The sequence below is a fragment of the Lactuca saligna genome, chromosome 1 (assembly GCF_052625555.1).
Source record: "Lactuca saligna cultivar CGN05327 chromosome 1, ASM5262555v1, whole genome shotgun sequence".
NCBI classification, from domain to species: domain Eukaryota; kingdom Viridiplantae; phylum Streptophyta; class Magnoliopsida; order Asterales; family Asteraceae; genus Lactuca; species Lactuca saligna.
In genome coordinates, this window is record NC_136417.1 from 35995975 (window position 1) to 36002072 (window position 6098).

At 34.9% G+C, this 6098-nt stretch overlaps 1 long non-coding RNA gene across 1 annotated transcript; it reads left to right on the forward strand.

Moving 5' to 3' along the window:
* Nucleotides 1-374: 374 nt before the first annotated feature.
* On the forward strand, nt 375-1539 carry LOC144997212 (uncharacterized). Its single transcript, XR_013659734.1, has 2 exons — nt 375-661; nt 1322-1539. It is a non-coding gene; the product is annotated as an uncharacterized LOC144997212 (long non-coding RNA).
* The last annotated feature ends 4559 nt before the right edge of the window (nt 1540-6098 follow it).

The following is a 6098-nucleotide window of genomic DNA, read 5'->3' on the forward strand; positions in this document are numbered from 1 at the left end:
TTTAAGAATTATGCGGGTCACACATGAGAATTATTTAATAACTTGGAATATTAAATAATAATCAATGGAAGAAATTAATCTAAGCAATAATGGACTTAATGGATTATGTCCTAAATGGGTTAAGTAGGAAACTTAACCCTAATCATCATTTTATGTGAAACCCTAATTTCACTTGAGTATATAATTGGGCCTTTATGTTGGGCCTAAATGATTGAGATAAAAATGGACCATCCAAGAGCAACCAATTGAACTAGAATAATTTAATGGGCCTAGGGTAAGGCCCATGTAAGGGGCTTGGGCCCAATTTAGAAAATTGGGCCATAGATGGGACATAGTTTGGGCTTTAATGATTATATGGTGTTGGGCCTTGGAATGAGACCGTGTTTAGGCCTAGGCCCAATTTGGAAAATTGGGCCATGTGTTGGGCTTTGATTTCTAAGTGACTTGGGCCTATGGATTAGGCCTTGGGCTTAAATAAGCCAAGCCTGGGGTAATGTAGCAATTAACCAAGTATGTAATATGGTTATGTGTTGGGACCCAATTATTAATTGGGTGTTATTTTGGTGTTGATAGTTCGGGAATCTGTCAGCTAGCAGTTGGGGTCGAGTCTGCGGGACTTCAGTAGTGTGGGATTGTGTCTACGGGACTTCAGTAATGTGAGGTGAGTTACCTTCCAGTAGCGGTGGGTCTACGGCCACAATGCCGACCTACCAGTAGGAGTTGTATGTTAGATGATTGTCTTTGTGATATCATCTAGGTTTGCTACTACCTGATACGTTATATGCTGGCATGATATGTTATATGTGATAGTAGTAGAGTTCGGTTGTTAGGACCGAAGGGTAGGTCAGACACCCCAGATATGTCTGACAGTATGTGATGATATGTTATATGCTGACATGATATGTTATATGTGATAGTGGTAGTAGGAGGCGAATAGTCCCCAAGTTCGGTTGTTAGGACCAAAGGGTAGTTCGGACACCCCAGATATGTCTAATAGTATGTTTATGTTATGATATATGTGATAGTAGCAGTAGGGGGTGGAATAGTCCCCGAGGGTCGGTTGTTAGGACCGACGGGTAGGTCAGCACCCCAGAATGGCTTGACATGGGTAGGTCAGCGCCCCAGAATGGTTTGACACGGGTAGGTGAGCACCCCAGAATGGCTTGACACGGGTAGGTCGGTACCCCAGAATGGCCGTACCGGGTAGGTCGGGCACCCCAGAATTGCCCGGTAATATGTATGCTATGTGATTGTATGGTATGTGGTATGATGGGGGGAACTCACTAAGCTTTGTGCTTACGGTTTTCAGTTTTGGTTTCAGGTACTTTTTTTTCAAATAAAATGAGCCGGCTCGATCGCATAGCATCACACTATGTTTTCCGCACATGAGATCCTTGGGGATTACGCTCTGATATGGTTTTATGATACTATGTTTTTGATTACTGACACTTAGGTCTTAACATGGGACTTTATTATGAATGTTTTTATACTGATGGTTTTATGTAATAACATAAATAAAAATGAAATTTTTGACTTGTATTTTTGGGATGTTACATATATAATATAAAAAGCTCAGTATAACTCTTATATATATATATATATATATATATATATATATATATATATATATATATATATATATATATATATATATATATATATATATATAATAGAGAGGAAGATTGTGGATAGTGGTATAAATTTATTATACTAAATACATCACATGTTGAGTCTCTTGTGATATTGAGTAACAGGAAAATTAAAGTCACGTAATGAATATCTTGTGATGATTGTAATCGTAGCTAAAATCGATGTAAATTGATTTTTGAGATTTGTTAACTAAAATGATGGCTTGAGTATCAATAAAACTATTATCATTATAAATGAGATTTTAGTATCATAGAGTTGTTGCCTATAATTGTGTGAACGTTATGTGTTAACGACGTTGAGAGACTAATTTTACTAAAAGTTTGATTTAGTAAGTTTCATGATTTTGTTAATAAATTTCGATATCTTTAAAACTAGCATCAGTGAGAATATCTTGCAGAAATCTAAAATTGTTTAGGTTACACTTGAATCCTGCTATGTTTCATTATTGGTATTCATTTTGGATCAAATTTTTAGTAATTTTTGAATTTGGCCAAAAGTATAAATTTTGAAAGTGTGATATTCAAATGTTGACCGGTTAAAAAGGTTAAAATGGATACGATTACAGATTTTTATGATTTAATTAAATAAAAAGTATATATAAAGACTAGATCGATTACGAATCCAAAATATAAAGAATTTTATTGAATTTTCCAATAAACAAAAGTTACATAAATGTGAGGTGTTTGTTGCAATTCTTGTTTACTAATGTTTAACAAAAACTAACACCAAGAGATAAAATAATTTTCTAAGTTATCAAGAACAATTGACACCTAACGCAAAAGCTACAAGAGGAATGTAGAAGAAGCCGGCTAGGAGAGAAGTGAAAAAAACTGGTTGCCAAGACCGGTGGTGGTCGATTTTTCAAGGGCCACGGGTTGTGGTACCTGCCACCAATAGCCTTAAAATGAATCCATCCCCAATAATAACATACTTAATCGTGTCTTCCTGATTTTGTAAGGCCTGAAGCTCGTGCTTTCCAAGACCAGTGAGATTTCCAACCAGGCAGATTTTTCTTTGGATTTCCATAATCCGAACAATATTGTATTTGCAAAACCGGGATAAAAGACCTGGTTGCATTGTTTAGTTCAGCCAATAGCCCAGTTCCTTACTTTAAGCCGGATCATATAACTCACCTTTTGATGAAACCTGGTTTCTATATAATAAAACCCGATTTTCCCAAAACCCGGGTTGTATATGGTGTGTTCTATGTGACTTTTTGTAGTAGTCAGATTTCTCTTTGAATATTTGATAGATCCAAGCAGGCAGATTTTTCTTTGGATCTTTGATGGATCCAACCTTGACATACTTACTCCTGAACATGATTTCCCAATCATCTAACGCCTCCAGCTCTTCCTTTTGGAGACCAGCCAGATCGCTGTTCAAATCTTCCTCTTCAAAGCTGAGTTTTGCAATGGCTCTACTGGCATCTTTCCCGCTCCACTCTCCATAAGTACCACCTGCTCCATAAAACATCCTGGATGATGATACATCATATATCTGACCTTTGATCGCCAAAAGAACAGGCTTCCTAGGATCTCTACCATCGTATGTTTTCAACTCCTCTTCCCACATATCACCAGGCTGAATGATCAGGTCTTCTTCAACATTAGTAGATGTCTGTTCTAGCTTATCATGCATATGCAAATTTACCTCAGCATAAAATTCAACACATTGTGTTTGCCTCTTGGACAGTTCGTGTTGACTCCAACACATTGTGTTTGCCTCTTGGACACGCTGTGCTTTGCCTGCATCCAAATAGTATGGAAAATCCCAACCAGCATGTTGTGTTGACTTAGAAACATGTTGTGTTTGCCGAAGTTCCAACAACTTAATACATTAAGTTGTTTTCTTTGATTCCAAGAGCTCCAAACCTCAAATCTAGTCCGAAATGTGATCCAGAAGGATAATGATTCCAACTTTATCCGTTGGTACTACACAAAAAGGTCCAAAACCCAATCCATAAAGCTTAATAATGTAGGAGCTTAACCAATAAGTACTTAATCCTTAAAGTCTGAAGCCCCTCCTTTCCAGAAGTGATTCTAACACTAAAATCATCCCAAAGGTTGGTGTTTTATAGACATACATGTCCAATCCATGCCTTGTACCATCCAGATCCAATACATTACTAGATCACCTTGTCTTGGAGATTCATAAAGTTGCAAACTTTATGAGGTCTAACCATCCCAACAACCAAGAACAAGAAGCTAAAGGGACAAAACTCAAGATCTGACAACTTGGAATGATAAAAATCGAGTATTGGACACTTATAAAGGTCTAGAAGAGTGTCAAGGTGAAGAATGGGGACTTGGTTGCTTGATCTTTGCTTCCTTCCTCCTCTTCCTTCTTCCTTCTTTAGCTTGAAAGAGTACCAAACTAGCTAAAACAATAAAGGAAGGTGATTAATGTTTCTTTCAAGGCTTAAGGGGGCTGAGGATGAACAAACCCTAGCCTTTTTATTATTTAATTATGGAGCAAAAACCCAAAAGATTAGGGTTTCATTCCTGCCATTAACATGCTATATTCCAATAGGCAATACATCGTGTTGTCATTAATGAAATTTGTGTTTCTTCTTATCTGGAATGTTGGAGACTCCACATGTCGTGCCCAATTCTCAAAAGGTGATTCATTTCTAAAATTGCTCCTCAAAATTTAGGGCGTTACAGAAAAGAATAGACGTATGAGAGAAAGATAAGTAAATCGTAGGTCATATTTAAAAAAAAATTATAAAAATTAATAAAATCATTAAAAGCAGATTGTAAGTGCAATATTGTCTTTTTATTTCTTTTAGGGACAACAACACAATAAAATAAAATATTAAAGATTGTTGGAATGCAAAAAAAATTTAGGAATCAAACGTTAAATTTTAATAAACCATTGAGACGGTTTCACTAATTTGTTCTAATGATTTAAAACATGCATCAATTTAATTCCTTGTCATCAACAGGTACCTGACTATATATTCTACAAAATTAGCATGGAGGTTATGAGATGTATGTCAATTATATGCAAGACGTGTACCAACTAGAGAATGGTGGGGGGCATTTCCACTATAGGGGATTTAAAATGAAGTGCTGTTAAGGCTCAAAAAGTTCTTGGGTGTGTGGTCCTTGCTAGGGATGTCAAAAACCTCCGTGGGACCCCGATCCCGTACGAGACTACATTTTTAAAAAAGCCGGGAGCGGGAGCGGGATCGGGGGCAAAATTAAACCCCGTTTATTTTTGGGACCGGGGTCGGGAGTTGGTATTTCCGTCCCGTACTCCTGCGGGGGTCCCGGTTGTACATTTATCTAAAAAATATATATTTAATATAAAATACATATACAAAATAGATTTTCTAATTTTAGGTTTAGGTTAGGTTTTACTTTCCCGTTTCCAATTATTGGATATTGAAGAGGTAGTGAATTGATCATATAATTTTAGACATGTAAGTATTTTATATTTATAATATTGGATTTGTCGTATTTTATATTTATAAGATTGTTAGAATTATCATTTTGTAATGTTGGATTTGTAATGTTGGATTTTTAATTTTTTAGTTTCTAAAAGATTAGGTTTTAAGCTTTTAAATTTGTTAAAAATAGTCTTTTTTAACCTAAATCAAAGTAGTTGTTTAGCAAAAAAAATCGAATTTTATGTCTATAAACTGGGGGAACCGGGGCGGGACCGGGAGCGATGGAGGTAACCGGGGGCTATGTAAGCGGGGGAGCCGGGGGCGGGACCGGGAGCGGGGGCACTAACTGATTTCGGGGATGGGAGTGGGGGCATCTATTTCTGCTCTCGTTTGGTTCCGTTGACATCCCTAATGCTTGCTCACCTTCATGGCACCCCACGGTGAACGCACACCAAATGATCCACATTAATAAAAACAAAATTACATACTAATAAGTAACCTATAAAAATGATAAAAGAAAATTTAATATGAATAAATAATCGTCACTAATACATAAAAGAAACCTCTATATAAAAGTTTTTATATTTTGACTTCATAATCAATTTAATATCAATTTAGTATGTATTTTTTTATTCAATTAGTTCCAAAACCGGTGTTTATATTCATTTTGATATTTTACAAGTCAACAAGTAATCCTATTTTTAAGATTTACTCATTTGGCCTAGTTTTTAATTTTATTAAAAATTTGCTTTTAAATTTACGCTTATGGCCAATATTTAAAATTTTGGTTAAAAATTCATCACAAATTTAGTGTTTTTATATCTTTTTTTTTTTTTTTTTTTTTTTTTTTCAAAACTTGGTTTTCGAATATGTTTTATTTCTTTATAAAACCATATTTATTGAAATATGTATTTATTAATTACATAAAAACATTTTGTATACTTTTATTTATATATATATATATATATATATATATATATATATATATATATATATATATATATATATATATATATATATATATATATATATATAGACACATTCACATAAACTCGTA